The sequence below is a fragment of the Canis lupus genome, chromosome 27 (assembly GCF_011100685.1).
Source record: "Canis lupus familiaris isolate Mischka breed German Shepherd chromosome 27, alternate assembly UU_Cfam_GSD_1.0, whole genome shotgun sequence".
Taxonomy (NCBI): domain Eukaryota; kingdom Metazoa; phylum Chordata; class Mammalia; order Carnivora; family Canidae; genus Canis; species Canis lupus.
The window spans coordinates 37236170-37262398 of record NC_049248.1 but is presented as its reverse complement, the minus strand read 5'-3'; the positions used below and the strand labels follow the sequence as shown (position 1 = coordinate 37262398).

The 26229-nt window shown below is 38.7% G+C and overlaps 1 protein-coding gene across 1 annotated transcript in view; it reads left to right on the top strand.

The window, feature by feature from the left end:
• The first annotated feature begins 13983 nt into the window (after positions 1-13983).
• The window catches only part of NELL2 (neural EGFL like 2), a 381289-nt gene continuing 369043 nt past the window's right edge, over positions 13984-26229 (top strand). Inside the window, exon 1 of the mRNA XM_038577411.1 lies at positions 13984-14048. The gene's annotated coding sequence lies outside the window, so the exon portion shown is untranslated. The remainder of the gene's footprint in view (positions 14049-26229) is intronic.

Below are 26229 nucleotides of genomic sequence, written 5' to 3'. Positions count from 1 at the left end.
AGAAGAGAAGAAGAACGGAAAGGTCCTCTCTCCCTCTCTCTCCTCTCCTCTCCTCTCCTCTCCTCTCCTCTCCTCTCCTCTTCTCTTCTCTTCTCTCTCTTCTCTTTCCATCTTTTTTTCTAAGATGGAATGTATCTTAGGAGCAATTGTGAAATTCAGCATCTGGATTTGTACAATGGCCATTTCTGAATTGTTCGGAATTTTAGGCCAGTGGGTTGGCAACAATGAGGTGAACCTGAGCTGCCTTAGGGATGAGCACAGTGATTCAGCAGGAGTGCAAGGAGCACACATGGGCCTTGATGTTAGAATAATCTGTATACAAATCATTCTCTGTTGTTCCTTAACTGCTTGACCTTGGACAAGGTTCTGGACCACTCCATCGCTTATTTTACTTGTTGTATAATGAGGAGATGCTTACCTCCCTAGTTAGCAGGCCCTTGCAGACTACTGACCTTTCACTCTTGATGCTGCAGGCTCCTCCTCCACTGCACAGTCCGCTACACAGTCCAAGGACTGTCCATGACTCAGCCCCTAACACCATGCTGTCCAAAGGCCAAGAAACCTGCCGCTACGGCCAATGCCTTTTTATTCTTATATTGATTTGGCTGATAGATGGTAGGATACTAAAAGGTGATACCTTAGCTTGGGATCTCCAATTGACAAATAAACAGTGTACCACTCCATTAAATGTCTCTGAGATGGTGCATGATTAATTTCCTATGGGAGACTTTTGTACAGCAGCCAGATTCAGGAATATGGCTTTGGCACAGGCATTATGATGGCTCTTTTTTTATTACCCTTGCTTATAGTTTATCAGTGAAGAACGCTATAAGGCGCATAGGTTAAGTTCTCCATTTGAAAAATATCAACTCCAACCTGTCAGTTGCTAACATGCAAAGGGGATCATTGAGATATTTTTATTAGGCATTAAAATCCCAGCACCACCATTTTCTAGCTTGGAACCTTGAGCAAGTATTTTAACCATCTGAGGTTTAATTTCCCTCTGAGCGAGGTGTAAGGAGTAAATATATCCTCAGCTCTCCCCTAATCATTTCTCCTACTCTATTAAGGAAAATTCCTCTGTTAAAATGCTGATGCCCTGAGTCTGCAGAATCCAATAATCTAACTAGGCATTAAGCCTTAGGCCAGTGAGTTTATCAGAGCCATTCATTGGGAGGCAATGTAGCCCAGTAGGTAAGAGCATCAGGCTTTATATCTTTAATTCATTTCTTTCTTTCTATTTTATGATCTTTCTCATTCTTATTATTACAGTAATTTCCAAGCTGTTTTTTTTTAACTTTTTCCTGACTATCTCCAATATCTTGTCCTAATAGGAGCCAAAGCAATTAAAAATCTTTTAAATGACAATCTGATCATGTCTCCCTTTCTTTTTTCTTTCTTTTTTTAATATATCAACCAATTTACCCCCAGTATTTCTCCCTTTACCTTCACTTTAATTCAAGTAAATGGTGGTTAGCTTTATATATTTTTTTGCCTTGGGCAAAGGATGTGGCATGGAGAAAACCAGAAAAATTGCTCCTAGGTTTTGAGTTCCAAAAGTTCATCCTTATTTAGGAGATTGTTTTAGATGCCTCCAATAAGAAAGAAAATAAAAAGAGGGGTATATCCCTCCCCATTAGAAGTTATTACCTGGGTTAAGAAGGGTGGAAACCAAGAAGACATACTAAAATCAGAAATATCAGTGTATTCTGAATAGATGGGTCCTATTTTAACATGCCGGAATTTCAAGGGGGTATCAAGACCTCAAATAAAGAAGAATTTCTATTCTTATAGGCAGATACACCTATGCATGCCATAGCATGGCACAAAACTAGCAAAAATTGTTTCTTTGTCCATATACATGACATGAAATTAGCAGAGTCCCTACACTGATAGGGCCCACATAGGATTAAGGGACAGTGTCATGGCAGTAATTTCTCTTAGTAAGAACCCCGGGAAAGGGAAAATGAAAGATAGTGAATGAATGAAAAATCAGATTCATTGTAATAAATTTTCCAACATTCCGAGGAAATGATACCTTTAAATAGGAATTGAGTTTTTGGGGCATATGAATGGCTCAGTCGGTTAAGCATCCTACTCTTGATTTTGGCTTAGGTCATGATCTCAGGGTTGCGAGATCAAGCCCTGCATTGGGCTCCTCACTGGGAGTGGAGGCTGCTTAAGATGTTCTCCCTCTGCCCCTCCCCACCTCTCTCTGTCTCTTAAATAAATAAATAAATGAATGAATAAATAAATAAATAAATAAATAAATAAAATAGGAATTGAATTTTGTTTTTCTTCAAGTATCACATACATGTAGTTTGACAGGCAACCATGTTAAAAGTCTTATTTTAAAGTCTCTCATTTTCTCTTCCTGTTTCTCATGTTCCAAAACCCACAGGCAGCCACTTAAATTCTTTTAGCCATTTACCCCCACTCCCATTCATACAGGTTTTCCATTATTTCTATTGTGGTAAAAATAAACATAAAATTCACCATCTTAATCATTTTTAAGTATATAGTTTAGTGGTACCAAATACATTCATAATGTTGTGCTACCATCAACACTATCCATCTCCAGAACTCTTTTCATATTGTAAAACTGAAACTCTGCACCCATTAAACAATAAATACTAACCCTCCCTTCCGCCCAGCCTCTGGAAACCACCATTCTATTTTCTGTCCCTGATTTTGAATACTCTAAGTACTTCATATAAGTGGAATCATATACTATTTGTCTTTTTTGTGACTGGCTTATTTCACTTAGTATAATTATGTTCTCAGGGTTCATCCATGTTTCAACATGTTTCAGAACTATCTTCCTTAGGGCATTTGTCTGGTTTAGTTGGAAAGCATGTAACTCTTGATCTTGGGGTTATGAGTTCGAGCCCCACGTTGAGTATAAAGATTACTTAAATGAATAAATAAATAAAAACTTAACAGAATTGTCTTTCTTTTTAAGGTTGAATAATATTGATTGTATATACCACATTTTGCTTATCCATTCATCCGTTGATGGACAGTTGAGTTGCCTTCACATTTAGCTATTACAAATAATGCTGTTATGAAAATGAGTGTACAAATATCTCTTCAAGACCCTGCTTTCAAATATTTTGGGTACATACCCAAAATTGGAATTGTTGGATCATATAGTATTTCTATTTTTAATTTTTTGAGGAACTACTGTTTTCCACAGTGGCTGAACCATTTTATGTTCCCACCAACTGTGAACAAGTTGAAATTTCTCCACATTCTCACCAACACTTGTAATTTTCTCTTCTTTGTTTTGTTTTATTTTCAGTAGCCATCCTAGTAGATGTGAAGTGGTATCTCATAGTTCTGGTTTGCATTTCTCTAATGATTAGTGATATTGAATATTTCCAGGTGCCACTTAGATATCTTCTTTGGAGAAATCTCTAATCAAGTCCAAGTCCATTGCCTACTTTTGTTATTTTTTAAAAAATGGATGATTGATTGATTGATTGATTGATTTTAGAAGAGAGAGGCGGAGGGAGAGAGAAACTGTGCAAAGTAGGAGGCTGGTGCAGGGCTCCATCTCATGACCCTGAGATCATGATCTGAGCCAAAACCAAGAGTTGGATGCTTAAATGATTGCACCACCCAGCTGCCCCCTTTTTGCTCACTTTTGAATTCAGTTGATTGGTTTCTTTTGTTGTTGAGTTTCAGGAATTCTCTATTTATTCTTGATAATCAATCCCTTATCAGATATATGATTCGCAAGCATTTTCTTCTAATCTTGGGTTGTCCTTTTACTCTGTTGACAGAGTCTTTTGATAAACAATTTAAAAATATTTTTGTATGAAGTCTAGTTTGTCTATTTTTGTTGTTACTTGTTTCTTTCTTGCCATATATAATGAATCACTGACAAATCCGATGTCGTGAAGCTTTTCCTTTATGTTTTCTTCAAAGAGTGTTATAATTTTTAGGTCTTTGATCTATTTGAATTCATTTTTGTAAGTGGTATTAGGTAAGGTTACAACTTCATTCTTTTGTATGTGGATATCCAGTTTCCCTAGCACTATTTGCCAATTAGATTGTCCTCTCTCCATTAAATTCGTTTTGACCACCTTGTCAAAATCATTTGACCACATATGTGAGGAATTTGTCCTGGGCTCTCTGTATTCTATTCCTATGTCTATGTATCTGTCTTTATGCTGGTATCACACTCTTTGGTTACTCTAGCTTTGAAATTAGGAAATGTGATTCCCCTAACTTCATTTTTTCCAAGATTGTTTGGATATTCAGTGTTTTTTGAGATTCCATATGAATATTAGGATGATTTTTCTATTTCTGCAAAAACATCATGGAGATTTTGATAGGGATTGCATTGAATCTGTAGATCACATTGTATGTGCATGTAAGTAATGGAATATTAAGCTGAAAATTTGAGATAATACTGATACTACATATTAAAGTGAGGTGGCACATTGAAAATTCAGATTTTGGAAGCATGTGACCAAAAACCAGTTTTATGACTTTTAGACCTTTCTTCTAGAGATAGGTCACACTTTGCCAAGGCCTGCAGGTTTGCTGAGATGCAGGACTTTCCATACTAAAACTGGGATGGTCTCAGGCAAACTGGGAAGGTTGACCACTGTATTGACATAAAAGACAGAGAGTGAAGAAGGAGAGTTTTTGAGAAAAGATTTCTTAGGAGAGAAATCTTTCACCTGTCAATCTGTCACCTTGTTTTCTAGTACCTTCCTTTCAAAGAGGTAGGATGGCGATCTTTACCACCTTTTTCTCAAGCCTAGAGAGAGAGGCCTCAGTGGGACTATTTCAAGAGCTTGAAACTTATGTCCTGGATATTGAGACACCCAATGGGAACTTATTGCCATCCAGGAGATCTTGAGTATAGGAGAGACCTAGCTGTAAGTCATGTTATAAGAATGAACACAAATTGCTGTGCTAGGGAAGCAAGTGCATTCCTTTCTAAAAGAAGTGGAATGTTCTTTGTAGCCTAGATATGACCCACATAGCAAAGACAGCTGTCTAGAGCCATGGAGGTCCTGTCCAAGAGCATTTCCTAGAAGAGATACTATGTATCTCTAAGTACAGGGCTTTCAGGTGAATCTGGAATGAGGGAATGTGGTTTTAGGCCTAAAACCAGGGACTGAGGGGAAAAGAGGTTAAGGGAAGGAGAGATACTATATTCTTCACTGAAGTTACAGCCCAGCACAGGAGCTTCTGATAAAGCTCCAAAGCACCCCAAAGTGAAAGAGTCATCTGTAAACATTTAATTGGTCCAGAAAATTGAAGTCATCTTGTAAGAGTCAGTTCAAAATCAAACATTATATCCCTTATTCCCCCTGGGTGGGAGAGTATAGGATTGAGCTGAGCTGGAGGCAATTGTGACTATAAAGAGGATCGCATGAGAGTACCAAGGATCAGGATGGGGGAGTATTGGAAAGTGGAGAAAGGAAACTAATACCCATACATAGAAGAACATCATTGCTAGGGAAGGTACAAAGACAGCCAAGCAAACTTGATCCATTCTCTCATTTGACCTCTTATTTATTTAAGATTTATTGAGAGTCTACTCACAATGATATAGATTGTGTTGAGTGCTGAGAACAAGCACTGAACAAGGTACTCAGGGAGCTCACAGTTCTATTTAAAGGACAGACATCTATAATATAATTATAATCCAGTATGATACAATCACAGGCCAGATAGAATATCCAATTTCTTTTATTCATGTGCTGGGAAAATCTAGGCTTCATTACAAACCAATAATTCCCTAAGTACAGAGCTTTCAGGTGAATCTGGAATGAGGGAATGTGGTTTTAGGCCTGAAACCAGAATGGATCTTTCCATTCTGGGTTTCTCATAGTGAAACACCAACCTGACCTATCTCCTAGACCAAATGGAAAAGTCAGAAATATCAACCTGGGGAGTGTATTACGTGAAATCTGGTAGAGCTAGTCTATTTATTTAAGTCTTAGTTAAGACTTTCACAAATCAGATTTCAATTCATTATGGGTACATATTTAAGGTCCTACATATTGGTTAAAGTCTATGATGACATTTTTTCTGTACACTTAATACCTGCATATATGCCACCAAATGAGGCATAGATCAAAGATTTGGCACTTTGGTATCAACATAAAAGAGGTGGTAATCAGGCTTAAATATGTGTGACAGAGCATCAGAAGAAAGGTGAGAAAGTCTCAGACCTGGGACAACAGATGATAAAGTGAACAGAGTGGGAACCCAGAAGATGAAGCTGAGCAAAAGTTAGAACAGAAAAACTTATTTCTCTAGAGTTTTAAAATAATATGAAGGGATACTTAACCAATTTTTTATTGCTATTGTAACCAATGGCTACTTAAAACAACATACAGCTGTTCTCTAACTGTTCTGGAGACCTGTAGTCATAAGAATCTTACTGGGCTAACATCAGGAGGTCAGCAGGGCTGTGTTTCCTTCTGGAAGCTCCTGGGTAGAAACCATTTCCTTATGTTTTCCAAATTCTGGGGAGCACTTGCATTTCTTGGCTTGTAGCTCCCTTTTGTCTTCAAAGCCAGCAATGGCAGGTCACACCTTTCTTATATTGCCATCACTCTGACAACCACCAGAAAGTTTCTCCTCTTTTAAGGATGCCTGTTGTTGGATTGAGCTCACTGGGTAATCCAGGATAATCTCCATTTTAAGGTCCTTAACCTTAATCACATCTGCAAAATATCCTTTGGCATGTAAAATAACATAATCACAGGGCCTGGGAATTAGAACAGGGTCAATTTTGGAGGGCCACTGTTCTGCTTGCCTCTGAGAAGTAACACTGGTCACCTAAAGTGTCTGTTAAAATTAAATAAGTTTATGAAAGTGCCTAACAAAATGTACCTGGGACCAAGAAGAAACTGAATAAATGTAGCTAATAATGAAGACAACAATTCAACAACCGAGTACACTGGACAGGTGCAACCTAAAGTTAGTAGCACTAAGGAAACCTAGAAACAAAAGTAACATCTACTTTCAAAGGATGCCTCCTAAATATATTTTCTACTGCAGAAGTTACCTGGGCATGGCAATCAGGAGCTGTCACATTTGGGAGACTATAAGGAGAAAATTTGGCTGGAGTGGAAAGTCTGGGGTTAAAGAGAAGCATAGACTCTGATATTCTGGAGACTTTAGGAATTCATAATTTATATACCAGTATACACATTGCTATATTTTACAATGGAGAAAACTGAGGTTCAAATGACTTAAGTAACTGGCTCAAAGTCACCTGGCTGGTAAAGGATGAGCAGGAACTCAAACTCAAGGGTATCTGCTTTAACGTTTGAATTCTTAGCTTCTGGGGACACCTGGGTGGCTCAGCGGTTGAGCATCTGCCTTTGGCTCAGGGTGTGATCCTGCAGTCTCAGGATCGAGTCCCACATCAGGCTTCCTGCCTAGAGCCTGATTCTCCCTCTGCTTACATCTCTGCATCTCTCTTCTGTGTCTCTCGTGAATAAATAAATAAAATCTTTAAAACAAAATGAATTCTTAGCTTCTGGAAGCTTGTCTTCCATATTTTGGAGTTGACATTAAAAACACAGCCTTTTACAACAGAGGCTCTCCCTCAATAATTTTTGGAATCTATCTTTTGAAGAACTGAGTGATTCTTTTGAAGAATAGAGTGATTTTAGTCACTCTATTTTTAATTTTTAATTTTTTTTTTGAGGGTAGTGGGAGGGTCAGAGAGAGAATCTCAGGCAGGCTCCACACTCAGCACAAGGCCAGACGAATGGCTCAATCTCACAGCCCTGAGATCATGACCTGAGCTAAAATCAAGTCAGATGCTTAACTAACTGAGCTACCCAGGTGCCTCAAGTCACTCTATTCATAAAACCTATTCCTCAGGGTCAGCAGGTGGCTATCCTCTCAAACTATCTGAAAACATCAATAGTGCTTTATTTAAAGATGAAGTAAGTCCATTGCTTCACTTCAGAAGCCTGGAATGTTTAAAAGATGATTCTACTGTAGTTTAGAAAAATGTGTCTATTGTATTCACTGGACCCTAATTCACTGGATGACACTAATTCTTCAAGAAATAGCAAGAATATAGACAGTGTGAAAAATTAACTGTACCCGGCAGTTTTCCTTTGCATAGTTAAGGTAAAATTTTGCCAGTACTTTCTCTGCTAAAATAAAAGCCCAATATATTTTTGCAGAAAGTAGCTAAAGCTAAGACCACTGAGGCATAGAAAAATGGAGACATTTAGTTATTACATTAGAACTTTCATAAAAGGATATGTGCTGTATTAGGGTTCTTCAGAGAAAGAGAACCAATAAAATAGATGGAAAGATACATAAATAGATGATAGGTAGAGATAGATGATAGATAGATAGATAGATAGATAGATAGATAGATAGATGATAGATAGATAGATAGATAGATAGATAGATAGATAGATGATAGACAGATGATAGGTAGATAGGGAGATGGATAGATTAAGAGAAGATTATTATAGGAATTGGCTCCTGTAGTTAGGAAGGCTGAGAAGTCTTACTCTCTGCTGTGTGCAAGCCGGAGAACCAGGAAAGCCAGTGGGATAATTCAGCAGAGTCCAAAGGTCCAAGAAGGCACTGATGGCCAAGGGCTGGAGAAGATGGATGTCCCAGCTCAAGCAGAGATAGCAAATTCACCTCTTTTCCATCTTTTTGTTCTATTCAGTCCCTCAAAGAATTGAAGGATGTCCACTGGCATTAGTGAGAGCCATCTACTTAATTTAGTTCTGATTCAAATTCTAATCTCCTCTGGATACACCCTTCCAAACACACCCAGAAATAATGTTTTACCAGCTATCTGAGCATTCCCTTAGCCCAGTCAAGCTGACACACAAAATTTACTATCACATATACAAAACACAATTTAACTTTATTATGAATAATTCCCAGATCCCTCACTCATTCCCCCTTATCGTAGAGTGCACACAGGTATCTGATCACTTCTCACTACCCTGCCAGTGCTGTTGTCATCCAAACCAGCTTCAGCTCTCTCTGGATCCCTGTAACAATTTCTAATTTGCCTCCAGGCCTTCCCCCTGTGCCCTGCACAGTCTATTCCTCACACAGCCAGGCTGTGGCCTTTCAAATGTGTGTCAGGCCCTGGCAGTCCTCTCCTTAAAGCCCTCCAGTGGTCTCCTTAAGCCAATGTTGTAAGCCCCAGTGGAGCGCTGCCCTTCTGAGGTCATCACCTCCACTTTCCACCTCACTCAGAGTGCCAGCTCTCACCCTTTCTCAAGAATGCTATGCAAACTTCTGCCCTGGGGACTTCCACTTGCCATTTCTTCTGCCTCCATCACTCATCCCCGAGATACCTGCGAGATCCACTTTTCCACTTGCTGCGTGTCTCCCCCTCCCTACACTTTGACTCATCAGTAATGCCTTCTCTGACCGCTATCAAATCACACTTTCCCATTTCCTGTATTTCCCTATCTCCTTAACCTGCTTTCCCCCCACTCCATTGCAAATATCACCACCTAATATTATTATCTATACATTGATTTGTTAATTGTTTGTCACCTCCATTACCCCATGCCACTCCTTGAAGAACGCATTCTCTGTGAGGGCAAAGACTTAGTGTTTCCTGCTGCACACTCTGTGCCTAGAGCAGTGCCTGGCCTAGGTGCTTAGCCTACTATAGGTGCTCAACAAACATGTTTAATAGAAGAATGTCATTATTTCTGAAAATAAAATATTTATTATAGGAAATGGAAAAATACAGAAATGTACAAAAAAAGAATATGCATCCCCAAAGACATACCTATTGCTAGCATTTTATTGGATTTCTTCTAGGTTTTTCTAAGAATATGATATGTTTTCTTTTTGTGAGATCAGGATTATTCCTTATATAAAGTTTATTATCTAGCTTTTTAATAAAGTATATTATGAGCACTTTCACATTATGCATGGTTTTTGGTTTGTTATTTTCCCTGCTAAATTATAAAATTTGGAGGTTCTGTGTCCCAATTATTCACATAACTTAATAAAATAATAATTGTATATGCTCATTTATATCTAAAAGATATGCAATGCTAGAAATCGTTTAAAGAAATTTAACATTAAGGGATCCCTGGGTGGCGCAGCTGTTTGGCGCCTGCCTTTGGCCCAGGGCGCGATCCTGGAGACCCGGGATCGAATCCCATATCAGGCTCCCGGTGCATGGAGCTTGCTTCTCCCTCTGCCTGTGTCTCTGCCTCTCTCTCTCTCTCTGTGACTATCATAAGTAAATAAAAAAAAAAATTAAGAAATTTAACATTAAGATAGAAATTCTATTCATATTATACTAAATACCTAAGGTATTTTTTAAAAGTTCATGTGGTCAATATAATTTCCTAAAGGAAGGGATGCCTGGGTGGCCCAGCGGTTGAGCATCTGCCTTTGGGTCATGGTCCTGGGGTCCCCGGGATCGAGTCTCACATAGGGCTCCCTGCAGGAGGCCTGCTTCTCCCTCTGCCTATGTCTCTGGGTCTCTCATGAATAAATACATAAAATCTTTTTAAAAAATTTCCTAAAGGAATAATTTTCTAAGATGAAGCTTACTGTGCTGACATATGAATATTTCAAGGGCCGGGACTACCGAGTTTGTGTTAGGACACTTTAAAATTGCTTTATATTCAGTCCATGGGTTGTTGAAATAGCAACTTGCTTTTGGTTACCTAGAAAAATGTATGTCATTAAAATACTCTTTATATGCCACCCTGGGAACATATCCCATGCATAATGTATTCATAAAGAGTTCATTTTATTTACAGCTTGTCACATAATATGGTATAAGGAAACACAGTTCTGATGCACTTCAACTGAATTATGCTTCTCTTTTTGACAGAGTGGGGAAATATATTTGTAAGAGTGAATAAACACACCTTGAACTGCCTATTTTTTGAGAAGGAGGCAGAGAGAAGCACATTAACATTATTCTGTTATTAAAACATCTATAGCGATAGACATTTTGGACATTTAATAGCTGTTTGTTTTCTAAATTGGGTGCTTGAAATACTTTATGTCAAAACTTGATGACAGGGACTGTAGAAAGCAGTAAACTCCTAAAATGAGATTTTTCGGAGTTGCAGTTTTGTAATGTGGATATGGGGAAAAAAATCTGTTGTCGCCTTTTCTGGCATCTAAGTCTTTGATGTTTAATTCAAAGTAATTCAAAAGATTAGGTTTTGTAACTGACTAGTGTGGCAAATTCTCTTTCACATATGCATAGAGACAGTGCTTGTTTTTGTAGGACAGAGTGTACCAGTACAGCACTTGAACATTTTTTTTATGGCAATATTGACAAACATCCATTCAAAAACATTAATTTTTCCTCTTCAATGAATTCATTACTTTACAAGTCAATAAGAGCCTAAAAGATAGAATGCTAAACTGAGACCATGGAGGAAATGAGAGGTACTCTCTAGTGCTTTAAGGTGAATGTCAGTGTCCATCTATTATGACACACTGAGACCTAACAAGTTCTAAAATCCAGTGTGTAATGCCTGGAGTTTTTGTAATACCAGGGCTATTTATTACTATCCCTTGCAATTCTTAGGCCACAGATTCATTCCTACACCATTCACTTCCCATCTTACTATCCTGGAAATATATGGTCTTGGTCATTAGAGGTTCCAGAGGAGAAAAACAGATTCATGGAAATCCACCATTATGATGGGAATTTAGTTATTTTATTTTGTTTATTTTATTTTATTTTATTTTATTTATTTATTTATTTTATGATGGGAATTTAAAAAAGAAGAAAGGAAGAACCCAAGCACAAAACTCCCAAGCACATGCTCTGCCATAAAGAGATTAGACAAAAGCCATGATATTAGTTATTAAGTAATATGTAGTTATTGTGCATTAACTACATTCTTTGTTAAAGGATGAATAGTCATTTCTGTATAGTTTCTGAGTTTTTCCTTAATAGGAATATTAATTAACAGAAACTAACTAATGCAATCAGTTGATCCTATATCTATAGCTACATTTATGAAGAATCTTAGCGCTGGTTCAGCGTCTTCAGAGAATGGCTCTTATCTCTTAACGAAAAAAATGCAGCCTTAACTATCTGGTCTTTTGAGAGCTGTTAGGGAGAAAGGAATCATCTGAGACAGGTAGGATATTTGTGGGATGAGGGCTGGGTAAAATTACTCTAAAGAGGTCTTAAGGGCAGCCCCGGTGGCTCAGCGGTTTAGCACCACTTTTGGCCTGGGGTGTGATCCTGGAGACCTGGGATCGAGTCCCACATTAGGCTCCCTGCATGGAGCCTGCTTCTCCCTTTGCCTGTGTCTCTGCCTCTCTCTCTGTCATGAATAAATAAATAATTAAAATCTTAAAAAAAAAAAAGAGGTCTTAAGTTTAAAATCTAAGGGGCTCATGCAAAAACAGAAGGGAGAGGGAAAACTTCAGGGCGGGGGCACAGAATGAGATGGGATTAAAATAATCTGAGCCTAGGTGTATCGATCAACACTAGTCAAGGAGACTGGCAGGTGTTAGGTGGGTAGGTTGGTCCCTCCCATTACATGAACTCCCACCCTGCTGCTTCTGGCCCCCTTAACTCAGGATGAGGCTCCTGGCCCCTTGGAGAACCAAAAATACCAACACACAGATGAAAGTTCTGTTTGGGCATATCAGATGTTCTAAGAGGGGGATTAGATAGATAGGCTACCTTCTGATGTTCATGAGAAAGATTAAAAAAATCTATATCCAGAGTACAAAAGACAGCAGTTTTAGGAGCAGTAGGTTTTCCTGTGGCATCTCATATTTGGTCTGGCTCTTATTGATCTGGAGTCTTGGTAGGTGGAGGTGCCAGATTTTATTTTCTTTTTATTTACTTATTTATGTTTAAAGATTTTACTTATTTATTTATGAGACACACAGAGAGAGAGAGAGAGAGAGGCAGAGACACAGACCGAGGGAGAAGCAGGCTCCATGCAGGGAGCCTGACATGGGACTCGATCCCGGGACTCCAGGCTCAGGCCCTGGGCCAAAGGCAGAAACGCTCAACCGCTGAGCCACCCAGGGATCCCCAGCATTTTATTAAAGGCAGCTAGGGACAGCACTGAATGATAACCGCCCAGACTCTCAGAGATCCCAGTTGTATTAGATTGAATAAAAATAACAAGTAGACCTTCCTTCCATCAACTGTGTCCTATTTCTGAAGCACTTTGTATATCAGACTCTATATTTTACAGGTAAGGTTAGAGAGACTAAATATATTGCTCAAGGTATCATGCCAGGGGCAGCCCGGGTGGCTCAGTGGTTTAGCGCTGCCTGCAGCCCAGGGTGTGATCCTGGAGACCCAGGACCGAGTCCCATTTGGGGCTCCCTGCATGGGGCCTGCTTCTCCCTCTGCCTGTGCCTCTGCTTCTCTCTCTCCTCTCTGTGTATTCTTGAATAAATAAATAAAATCTTAAAAAAAAAAAAGATATCATGCTGGGAAACAGGGAAGCTGGAATGTGGACACCTATCTGTCTGGTCCCAAAGCCTGGATACATTCTGTTCTTTCCTGATTCCGACCTACAGCTTTTCTCCTTCAGGGCAACATCCTTGGGCATATGGGAAAAACCCAAATACATGTCTAGGTAGGAAGGTTTTTCTCTACTAAGCACGCCTCGCATCATTGACGCAGAAGCATCTTTGTCCAGCTCCAAATGCCAGAGGCCCACCCCCACATCCATTGGGGGTGCCTCTACTTTGGGCCCCTGTCAGGTACTGGCTGCTGTTTGGAACATGAACCTCATGGTGCAGCCGTTTCCTTCCACTGCCCCTAGAGGGCAGCCTGCAGGACCCAGCCCCCCCCACCCCACCCCCACCCAGGGCCCTCTAGCTCCGACCTTCCCGGGGAGGGGGTGGGGGGGATCGATGTTCCCAGGAACATTCTCCAGGCCCGGCAGGTGTTGCCCAGGGAAGCGGGGCCGTGTGACACACCTCGAGTCCCCCCCACCCCTCCTTAGCTTCCCTTTGGTGCTCCTGGGACACGGTCATCAGCCCTGCCCCAGCTCCAGGTGACTTCTCAGACCTGCCAGGTGTGCACTCCCGGATGCTACAGGGTAGGTTCTCTCACTGAATTTCAGGAAGGACCAAACACAGGTACCTAGAGGATGTGGCAGCGAGTCCAAAATTCACTTTGGTGTGTTCCACCCCAAAATGCACAGGGTGGTTTATTTAAGTTGAGTCCCAGAAGCAGCTCTGGGTTCCCCCAAGGTAAATATTTAAATGTAAATATAAATAAATATCAGTATCAATATTAAATATTATAAATATCAAGCTACTTAAATATCGTTCTAGTTACAATCTTAGGTTACATAGGGTAGTAGAATTATGGCTTTTTTTTTCTAGGGGAGTTTTTAGCTATCGAGTATATTTAAATAATATTGGCAAACTACCTAGTTTAATGCAGGGATGCTATCAAGGTTTTTTTTTTTTTTTTTTCCTCATGATTTTCATACAATCATGATGACTCAGCAGTTATTTCCTTGTTATTTAAAATCACGACTCTAAGTTATCATTATTTTGACATCTAGACATATGAATATGTGTCAAATATACTTTAACATGCGTATTTTGGTTATCAGGTATAGACACTAAGCATACATCACTCCATTTCGCTGCCTCCACTGGAGTTTACTGTTTTATTAATACGCGTGAAATAGATTAGTTTATTTAGAAAAGAAAAAATAGCTGCTGCTCTGAAGTGATTCAATAGAAAAGACTTTGTCAATACGTCCATACAGAAAAAGACGTGGATTCTCAATAAAATAGGAAATGACGTTACCATCAGGCATATTCTGTTTAAAACTACCCTGTTATTCACTTAACTATTAGAAACAAATCAAGGCGAATTTGGTTCGCTGAGAAAATATCTACAGGGTGAATCAGTACAGTGTTATGTGCTGTAAAGATGTAAATAGGAATATGGCCTGATTCCTGTCCTCGATGCTCGGGTGGGGTGGGGGAAATAAAGGCAAGTATCTAAATAACTTTTTAAAAAGACGTAACGGTGGAATGCCATTATCTTAGCAAAAGGAACTAACAATCCTAGAAATAAAAAAGAGAAACATTACAATTTAGATAGTGCTGGCAATGCTGCCCATCATTCCTCCCAGTGATTGCCTGGAGTGAGCGTGACAGGAAGCCTGAGAATCTTTGGTGCCTTCAGTTTGCCTCTGTTCTGGGTGTCTCTCAAGTGCGAGCATATCACTGAGCTGAGTGTGATTCTAATTTTTAAAGATATGCATATATGCATTTTTCATATAAAATGGACCCTAAAAGCAAGCCAACTACTTCATCTGGTGCTCAACCAAAGAGACAGGAATCTGTTCCAATGCTGGAGGAAAAACTGGCTGTGCTGAACCAGCTCGTGGTCTCCAGTGGAGGTCCTGTCGAAGGACTTTTCCAGGGTAATTTTGGTTATTCATGATTTTCTTGTGTCTGATTTTAGAGCCTGAGAGATGTGACTCTGTTGTAAGATATGTATCTTTGGAGAAATACACACAGCCTGAAAGGGCCTTGGGTGCCAGGTTAGGAGGTTTGACTTTCTTTAGCCATACAGTTGGAGCCTGTTAAAGGCTTCTGAATAAAGGAGCTTATGATACCAGGTTTCGGAAGATCAATTTGAAAATCAATTCTGGGAGCACCTGGGTGGCTCAGTCAGTTGAGCATCTGCCTTCGGCTCAGGTCATGATTTCAGGGTCCTGGGATCGAGTCCTGCATTGGGCTCCCTGCTTGGCAGGGAATCTGCTTCTCCTACCCGCCCCCACCCACCCCCCTGCTTGTACGCTCTCTCTGTAAAATAAATAAATAAAATATTAAAAAGAAAAGAAAATTCTAGGTGGACTGGAAGATGGGAAAACTGAGACAGAGAGGCACTTGAGAAGCTTTTATGATCCTAGAGAAGTAATGATTGTCAGGTCTAGAGTGGAGGTGGAATAAGTTAAACTTTCTGACTAGGATGGATAAGAAATAGAGATTTTAAGTTTGAGTGACTATGAAGTTGGTGGCTTCTTCTACAGAGTTAAGGAAATCAGAAGAACTGGTTTTGCTTGGGAAGATGAGTGGGATTTTAGATAGAATGTGAGATAACTATTGGAGACCTGGGTAGAAATAAAATGGTTCGTTGGACTACATTCTGTTTAGAAACAGCAGTTGAAATCACAATAATAAACAACATGGCTAATGAAGATTAGTCTCGTAGAAAGCAGGGAGAAGTCCTGCTGTTGGTTCTTGGGGATTACCTATCTTTGGAGACAGGAGGAAGAAAAGAAGCCATTAAGGACACTAATGAAAGAACATTATATATATATATATATATATATATATATATATATAATGTTATATAGATGGAGTAGGTATTATATATACACATATATATACACATTTATATATATTTATATTTATATATATATCGGGAAAGAGAATTTTAAAATAATTTTAAAGAGTTGAAAGAATTTATTTTATTTTATTTTTTTGAGTTGAAAGAATTTAAAAAGCAGTTAAATGTTGCTAAAAGTTCAAGAATTATATGGAATATAATGAACTAATTTTGGGGTAGAAGGAAGAAAAGAAAATAATAGGTGAATAAGAGGTTTCCTTTTTTTTTTGAGAAGAGATATTTTTAAAAATAGGACAGAGGTGAGATAATTTCAGGAAAAAGATAGCAAATGATTTTAAGTGCTTCTGAAATTTCAAGGAGAGATGGAAGTTTAGACCTATAATTAAGATATGTGGTCTATCCAAGGATTTTTTTTTCTGATTTATAAACTCGTGTGAGACTAACAAATATATAACCATCAGCTCATATTTACATGCAAATAGTTTATTCTCTATTTGCTCAAAATATTTTTATTTATTTATTTATTTATTTATTTATTTATTTATTTATTTATGAGACAGAGACATAGGCAGAGGGAGAAATGGGCTCCACGCAGGGAGCCCGATGCAGGACTCGATCCCAGGATTCCAGGATCATGCCTTGGCTCGAAGGCAGGTGCTAAACCACTGAGCCACCCAGGAGTCCCTATTTGCTCAAAATATTACAAGCATAGGAAACTGAGACTTTCTCAGAGATGACTACCAATGTAATCACTGGTGACTTTCTAAGACAGAATGGGCTGAAGTCAGATTGTAGGCCCAGGATGAATTGGAGTTGAAGAAATGTAGATTTTGCCTTTGAGAAATTTAGTGACAAGAGCAAGGAGAGAGAAGAGTATGTATAGTTAGAAGGTAGGAAAGACCTGGAAGACAGCTCATACCAGCCTGGTGGTCTCATTGCAGCTTTTGAATTATTGTTTACTTAACCTTTGGTATATTCTTTCAGCCGTTTTTTGTTTGTTTGTTTGTTTGTTTGTTTTGCGCACATGCAATTTTGAAATCCAGGAATATGCCACAAATTTCGTACGGTCCTCAAACAAATCAGAAAATATCATAGAGCATTTGTTGTCATGTGAAACTGGAAATACACAGAAACTACATTTCATGCACAATCTGAGTGGAGAGTTCATGCAAGGGTTCAGTCAAAGAAGATGGTTGCTGTGACTCTAGTAACTTCTAAAGTACCTTTAATATTTTATCTGTGAAATAGGATGTTCTCTGAACCTTAGCCCCAGAAGTCTTTGAAATAGTGGAGTGGAGGATACAGATGCTTCTCGGGCAGAGCTATTTCTCACTGCAGACACGTGAAAGTGGGCTGATTCTGTCTACTAATCCTTCCCTGGGTGCTCAGGCTCTTTTGTGGGCTATGACTTTGTCAACTGAGCAGTATTTCCCGCTGAGCCCGTTCAGGCACTTACAACACTTATTGATCATAGACACTTAGCTATAGCTTTTAGAGCATATTAGGTTTAATGAGATCGGAAACATGATCACTATCCTTAGAGGAACAATCAGACAAAATGGGAAGAAAATGTGTTCGAAACTTTTGTTTCAAATAAAGGAGATCATTTGAGCAAAGCTCACATCTCACCTTCTGAGATGAAGAGCTGCATGTAACAGCCACATCATCAGGGCCTGGAGATGGAGTAGGTATTATCCATCTCTTATTGCTTTCTCCATGATATACCTCGTCCTTCCTCCTCTCTCAGAATCCCCAGCTCAAAGAGGACCGGGATGTAGGATTTCCAGTACTAAAACTGGGAGAGTTCTGGACAAACTGGGATGAGTCAGGTAACCCGTATTTGGATCAAGGCTGTGTGACTCTATCCATCCTCCCATCCTGCAGTAATCTCCCACTCTTCTAGTCCATCTTTCTCAGTTGGTGAAGAGTGTTACACCCAGCGTGTAACACCCAGCGCACATTTTTCTTTCCCCCACTACCCCTGATTCATGTGGAAAATCCGTCCAACCCCTGATTTTTTTTAAGTTCCTTGACCTTTTCTCTTACAATTTTTCCTCATCCTTCCTTTCCTTCTGACCTTAGCTTCCAATTCTTCTGGTCAAGCCTTAGATTTTGTCCTAATGAATAACTGTACTGCCATCAAAGTCTCAATTTCTAACATCTCATTCAACTCACTGCCTCCATGGTAATTCTTCAATCACACCAGGATTTCCAATCCGTTGATGACATCATTTTTATTTATTTATTTATTTATTTTGTTATTTTTAACAAAATTATTATTTCGTTATTCTGTTTTTGTTTTTTTTTAACATAAACTCTACTCCCAACGTGGAGCTCGAACTCACAACCCCAAGATCAAGAGTCACATGCTTTACTGACTGAGCCAGGCAGGATCCTATTCTAGTTCCTATTCTAGTTCCTATTCTCACTTCCTCCCTGTCCAGTTTTAGGTTCCATTGTCTAATTACTTGCAAACACCCTCAGGTCCCTTGCCTCCCCTCTGCCTTACTCAAGTGGCAGAAAACCAACACTGGTTAATCCCAACTATTTGCAGAAAGGTAGTATAGTTTAGTGGTTAATGATGTGGGCTCTGGACCTACACTCTTTGCATCCTGGGGTAGCGGATACTAGCTGTGTGACCTTGGCTAAGTTTCCTAATGGCTCTGTGCCTTCGGTTCCTCATCCATACCTATCTCATGGGGTTGTTGCAGGCTCAAAGGTATTAATAGAAGTAAAATGCTTCGAACAGTACTTGGCACATAATAAACAGTCCATAAATGTTTCCCAAGCCTGTAGTTGATCGCCAGAGAAAAACACCAGAATATGTAATTGCTCTCTTTTAAATTTCATGTCTGTTTGTGTCAAGTGAGCCTTAGTTTAGGCTTTGCAGTTCAGTCGATCGCAGTTCCCATTTCCTAAGTGCTTTATTTTCTCTCTCAGGGGTTTACAGCTTCACCATCTCCTCTTTCTTCTCAAATTTCCAACTACTCCTCTGTTCTCCTCACTCTTAGTGGGTGATTTTGCTTCTTATTTCACTGATGAAACAATCAGAAAGTAGTGTTATTTTTTTCTACCAACCAGCCTGCCTGCATCTGTAGCCTTCTGTTACAATGAAAGTGTCTCTTTCCCCATTTTAGGACAACCCTTTACTTGTGCCCTAGACTCCATCTCTTTTCACTTTCTCAAAAATCATAATTCTCTCTTTTGTCTTGCATCATTACATGTCTCCTTCCTTCTCTGCCATCAGTGCTATAATATTAATCAACAATCTTAAATGGACGAAGACAAGAAATTTCCCTTCCTTCTTTGTCCATGATAGCTACCAACTTATTTGCTATCCTATAGAGCAAATCTGTGTCTCCATGTTCTCAGTTCCCATCTTCATGACAATTCAAATCGAACTTTATTTCACCAGAACCACACCTGTATGAGCCGACAGCAACCACCCCCTGTCAAATCTGAGGACCTGTTCTTTGCCCTCATCTTCCTTTGCTCATCACCAGTGTTTAATTTAATTGATCACTTCCATCTTGAATTTTTTTGGTTTCAGGACACCAGACCATTTTGTTATCATCTGTCTTATTCTCCTTGACTGGATTCTCCTTTGTACTTTTAAGTGTTTTTGAAAATAATGGAGTGCTCAAGAGCTCAGTCGTAGGCTCTCTGGGGCTTGGGGAAATGATTGGAGTGACCAAAACCAGGAGAAATTGATTTCATGTGTTTCATATGGGGCACTGAGAACCGTGTTGAGAAAAAGGGAATAAGCATAGTTTGTAGGAAAGAGGAAAGCCATTAAAATGATTTTTATGCTGAATTTTACTTAATATGAGATTGTTCAGTGGAAGCAATTTTACTGTGATAAATTCAATTCCACAAATTTTCTGAACACTGGCAGTGAAAGGGGGAAGGGAGAACTAAAAATGGAGCAGAAGAGTTCTTGCAACACAGTCCTGAAAGTAGTCTGGTTATTGTCCTAATTTAATTACTGGAAAATTAAGAGCGAAATCAATACTAGAACTCTAACCAGAATTCTTGGTGGTTCCCGGTCTTCGATTAAGTTGACGAAGTTATTTGCCTCCCAGATTGAAATACAATAAAGAATAAAGTGTGCTTAAATTACAAGTTTACAAGGCATTCAAGTGGAAAATTGCTGGAAAAGGTAATAAAATAACAACCACAAAAATACAACTTTCCTTGGCATTTTCAACTTAACTACCTCAGAGCTACTAAAGGACCCATTCTTGTCTTTTTTGACAAGCTCTCAGGTTTCTCAGCCACTCCTGGGATTTTGTATTGATACAACCGGATTCTCTCCTTGGAAGCTGATTTTTAATGAAGAAACATTAGAATATAGATAATGCCATTTTATTATTAAACCCCCCAAGACTGAACTGACACTGAAAAAACTAGCATTTCAAAAATTTGTAATTATAAAAGTGCTTAGCCACCTCACCTCTGAGGTTTTCTATATAATACCAACAAGATTTGAGTGTAATTTGTCTATTTAGATTTGGGTTTCAGTGAGAATTGTAAAGGTTAGAAGTTTGAGTGAGCAGTTTATGCCAAACCACTCCAAAAAAAATAATAACAGCACTAACAATAATAGCTTCTTTCTACTGGGCAACTACTTACAATTAGCTATTTACAAGTTATATTTTTTACCCCTTCCGGTGACTTGAGGTGATGTTATTATCCTTCAGATAGAAACAGAAACAGATTGAAAGAGGTTTTATCATTTTTACAAGTTGATGAGAGACACGCTCCCAGTCTTCTTACTTCTTCCAAAGGCAAAGGGGAAGGAAACCCTTAAGTACCAGATACTATGCCTGGACCTTTTGTGTCACTATCTTGTTTAATCAAAAGTCGGAATTAAGAAATAGATTGTAAAATGAGCTTTGTGCTTAGCACTTTGTATTATAAGACTACAAGTCTGGATGGCATTTTAAATGAGACAGATTTGCAGTATTGCATATAAAATGCACTGCTTAAATCCTTGACCCTGTGGAGAGCTAAAAGAATTGTTATTTCACATCAAGATTTTTCCCTTTTTTAAATGACTACTGAAGCATTTCTTCTTTGCAAACCAGCATATACAACTGTGGACCCTCACTTAAAAATAGAGTTGCTGAGAATTCGATACTTGATGTGCCTCCATATAGTACAACCACACTGGTAGCCTTCCCTATTTTAGTGCCCCGATGCACAGCAAGTGTAGGACACGTTGAACTTGTTGTTTAACAGTGATTTCTTTAGAGATCTCTATGTCCAGTGGTTTAAAAGTTATTGATGTTTGTTTCTTTTTGCTGTCAAGCACATTGATGTGCATAGCTTGAGGTGAGTGCCTAAAATGTGGCCAAAAAAAAAAAAAAGAAATAAAAGTTAGTCTAGAAAGACAGGAATTAGGTTCCAAAATGCTCTTTGTTAATGATTTGTAACACATTCTCCTTCTGGGCTGCTGCTAACTCTTCTGTAATCAGATGTTATTTTAGATGAAAAATAAAGTCCAGGCAAGGGGGTGAGTGGGAGTTCAGAATTGAGAGTGGATGGTGTGAGGAGACGAGAAGCAAGAGCAAAAGCATTGCTCTGGGAGATTTAAGTCATCTTGGATAATATTAATTTTCTCACTTTATTCTCTTGTCAGATCTATGTCAGGTAGGTGCCTCTTTAGATTTTTATTTGCTTAAAGAAAAAAGATTTAGGGGATCCCTGGGTGGCTCAGCAGTTTAGCGCCTGTCTTCAGCCCAGGCCGTGATCCTGGAGTGCCAGGATCGAGTCCCACATCAGGCTCCTTGCATGGAGCCTGCTTCTCCCTCTGCCTATGTCTCTGCCTCTGTGTGTGTGTGTGTGTCTCCCATGAATAAATAAAATAAAATCTTTAAAAAAAAAGAAAGAAAAAAGATTTAGAAAATTGTGGGGGAAAATCATATTTAAGCTCCCCACCCCCAATTTAAAAGAACAGATGTAGAAATAGACACAAATTTTCTCTTATCCACTGTCCTTTTTTGTTTAGGAGATGGGAGTTTTAAAGATTTTTTTTCTTGTTATTCATGAGAGACAGAGAGAGACACACACACACACACACACACACACACACACACACACGCAGAGACATAGGAGAGGGAGAAGCAGGCTCCCTGTGGGGAGCCCAATGTGGGGCTTGATCCCAGGACCCTGGGATCACACCCTGGCCAAAGGCAGATGTTCAACCACTGAGCCCCCCAAGTGCCCCAGGAAATGGAAGTTTTAAAAATTGATTCAGGCATAAAAGCCCCCACACAAGAGCTCGGTAGTTGATAACCTTAGAAATAAATGGGTGTCCCTCTTATAGTGCTAGTCTGGGTGTCTTAAGGAATAGCTGCATTATTCTTATTCAGAAGCTTATCACTGTAGCCAAACCAATACTATTGCAAAATATAACTGATTCAGTTCAACAAACATGAGCTGAGTGCTCAATATACGCTATGGTTGGTGTTAAGTGAGTGAGACAGTCTTGATTTTCAGAAAGTTTGCTGTCTTAGGAGAAGCAGGCAGGTAAATAATTATTAATAATTATTCATACGGAGTTAAGTTCCATAATAAGTCATAAGCAAATTGTTATGGGAGCCCAGAGGAAGGAGAGGGTGTTTAATTCTACAACAGGGAAATTCTATACTCTATGCTTTTTTCGGGTTTGTATGGGATACACAATAGTCTGAAAAGTGCTCTGAAAAGTATGTTGGAGTATTGGATTCATGCAGGGTTCACCATTTGGTTGTACCCATTTGGTGGCGGTTCTACTCCTTGAAGTTCTGTTCAATGTCCAGTAGATAAAATGACTTCCCAGACTGGCATTCCTGAGCATTTCCTCCACTTTGAAATGATCTGTGTACTTCACTCATCATTAAGTGTTTTTAGGGAGGGACTATGTGTATCATTCACCTTTTCGCTCCCTCTGCCTAGCGAATGTGCCAAGTGCTTGGCACATTGTAGGCTCTCAGTAAATTTTGGTTAATGAGTTAAAATAAAGGAGGAGATCTGTGCTACTCTGACTTTACCCAACCAGCCTTAATTTCCCTTCCCACCTCCTTGACTTTATTGCTTTATGATTATGGATGTTAAAGGAAATCCTTCCTTGATAAATTTTTCAGAAACTGCATGGCAGTCATGTTAAGGGCTTCCTTATTCCTTTCAATTTGAAAAGAAGAATAGAGCAACCAAGACCTCCAGGTTTATTCCTGTCCCACCCCTCACCCTCTTTATGGGATCTTTCTTTTGTGGGACAACCTCTAATAAAGATACTAACTTTGTATTTTCTTTATCCATAAAATAGACATAGTTCATCTGGTTTCTGTATATATGTTAGTTCCTTAGATAATAGCGTCCTTTGCTGTTTGCCATACTAGACTAAAGGGTTTAAAATAATATATCATTAAAAGAAATTAGAGGTGGTGGCCAAGTATTCACTTTTTTAAAAATAGAATCAAAGCATTTCACTAATTAGATACTTTCTTCCACAAGATGGCGCTGTAGTTCTTCCAATTATTTGGAGTCTAGCCGCTCAGGGTTTTCTCTTTTCAAGTCTCTCCCCCACCCCTTATTTCTTTACATATAAAAATGACAAAAAAGAAAGAATGTAAGATTGTCACTTGATAAGCAAGATTTTCTTTCTTTTTTTAAAAATTTTTTAAAGATTTTCTACTGATTTTAGAGAGATCCCTAGTAATAGCCATTGAATAGCCAATAACAGGAATTAGTACACAATGAATTACCAGCAATGAGATAAAATAGACAGTTTTTTGCACTATTTTTTTAAAAAGTTGTTTATCAAGAAAAAAGAAATATCGTTAAACCCACTCTAGCTCAAATATAAATTATGAACTATTTTTAAAGCATTATGGGTGAAATTTTAATATTTTTTAGTACCACTTGTAGTTTGGGGTGTTTGAAATGAGTAAGTTGTTTAATCAACTGGGTATTTTGTTATTGTTTATCCTCACGTGGAAAAACATCTTAGGATGATTTTTTAACTAAATATTTTGGTGTTTAATCACATCCTCCTGTTTGCTATATTTTTTTAGTTTTGTTTTGAAGTTAAGGCTTCCAAAAATTTACAAAGAAATTTGCAATTGAATCAGTTTATAATGATTCTGAGCCCCTCTTATGTGCAAAACACAGTTTCAATCAGATCTATCCAGGAAAAAAAATCCAGTATTATTACCTTCTAGCAATTCACTAAATCTGAAGAGTAAAAAACAAAAAGATTGTTGCTAATAGTAGAATGTTCAGAAGACCTAAATTTAAAACATTTGGAGAATGAATAATTTTTGAGATTCTTATTGACCATACTTGATCTCTTTAATGAAAATTACATACTGAACCAAAATACTACAGATTTTAATTAATGCTCTAACACAGTCTCCTTGTTAGAATCATAAATTCATTAAATAAAAAGTTCAATGTGAGGAGAAATTATGGTGTGCAATCCTTAATTGTGTGTAATTACAAGGAGTTTGTATTGCATTTACATTTGTAAAATCAGTTATCAATGTCTGAGACAACGATTTGTGTTTACAACTTGCACATTTGTAAGGAGTAAATTAGTTAATGTGCTAATTAGAAAACTCTTCTAGAGAAGACAGGTTGTGGTTCACTTTTATCCCTTTACTCCTATTTGGATCCTGTAGTGGTGAGTAGATGGGAAAGCCATGGTTAAGTTTAAAATTGCTGAATACAAAAGTAATAATAATAATAAAATAAAAAAAAATAAAATTGCTGAATACATATTGGATATGCCCATGCTTTAGTCGGTGCTTGAAGTATTTAAGCCATTTACACTCTCATTACTACTACTACTCATCACTTTTCTTGAAGGTCCACTGTGTGTCAGGCATTTCAAGCATTTATGTAATTCACACGTAATAGTGTGGAACAGATACTACTGTTGTGCTTTCACAGATGAAAACACAGAGGCTTAGGAATATTAAATAATGTTCCAAGGGTCAGGCAGCTGGCAAGTGTGGCGAGGACCTGAGTGCAAGACTCCAGAGCCTATTAGCCATTTTAATAACTTACATTATGTATGGAACTTTTAACCACTAACATACTGTGAACCTAACTGCCATGTCATGTAGCTTTTGGTGAAGGCTACTAATTTAATATGAAATATTAGGTTCTTAATGTGTAAGGAATAGTTCAGAATTAATTCCTTCCTCCCCCCGCTTCTTCCTCCCTTCCTTTCTCTGTTTTCAATTTTTTGGGGGGGACGGGGGAGGGGGCAGAGGCAGAGGGAGACTGAATTTCAAGCAGGCTCCATGCCCAGTGCAGAGCACAACGCAGGGCTTGATCTCACAACCCCGAGATCATGACCTGAGCCAAAATCAAGAGTTGGAAGCCTACCTGACCCAGCCACCCAGGCATCCCTCAGGACTGATTGATTGATTGATTGATTCTTTCTTTCCTTCCTCCCTCCCTCTCTCTTTTCTTTCTTGCCTTCTTTCTGTTCTTTCATTCTTAGGCTGTGATGTTCGGTTTCTTTCGTTCGTGTCTGTCTGTCTTGTCTTCTTTCTTTATTTCTTCTGTTTTCTTTATGCTTCTTTCTGCTTTGGTCTGGTGATCCTTCCTCGTTCTTCCTCCCTCCCTCCCTCTCATCCTCCCGTTTTCTTCTTTCTTTCTTTCTTTCTTTTTTCTTTCTTTCTTTCTTTCTTCTTTTCTCTTTTCTCCCTTCCTTCCTTTTTCTTTCTTTCCTTCCTCTTTCTTTCTTTCTTTCTTTCTTTCTTTCTTTCTTTCTTTCTTTCTTCTTTCTTTCTTTCTTTCTTTCTTTCTTTCTTTCTTTCTTTCTTTCTTTCCTTCTCTTAATATTTTATTTATCTTTTTGACAGAGAGAGCACTAGATAGAGCACAAGCGGTGGGGAGGGTACCGC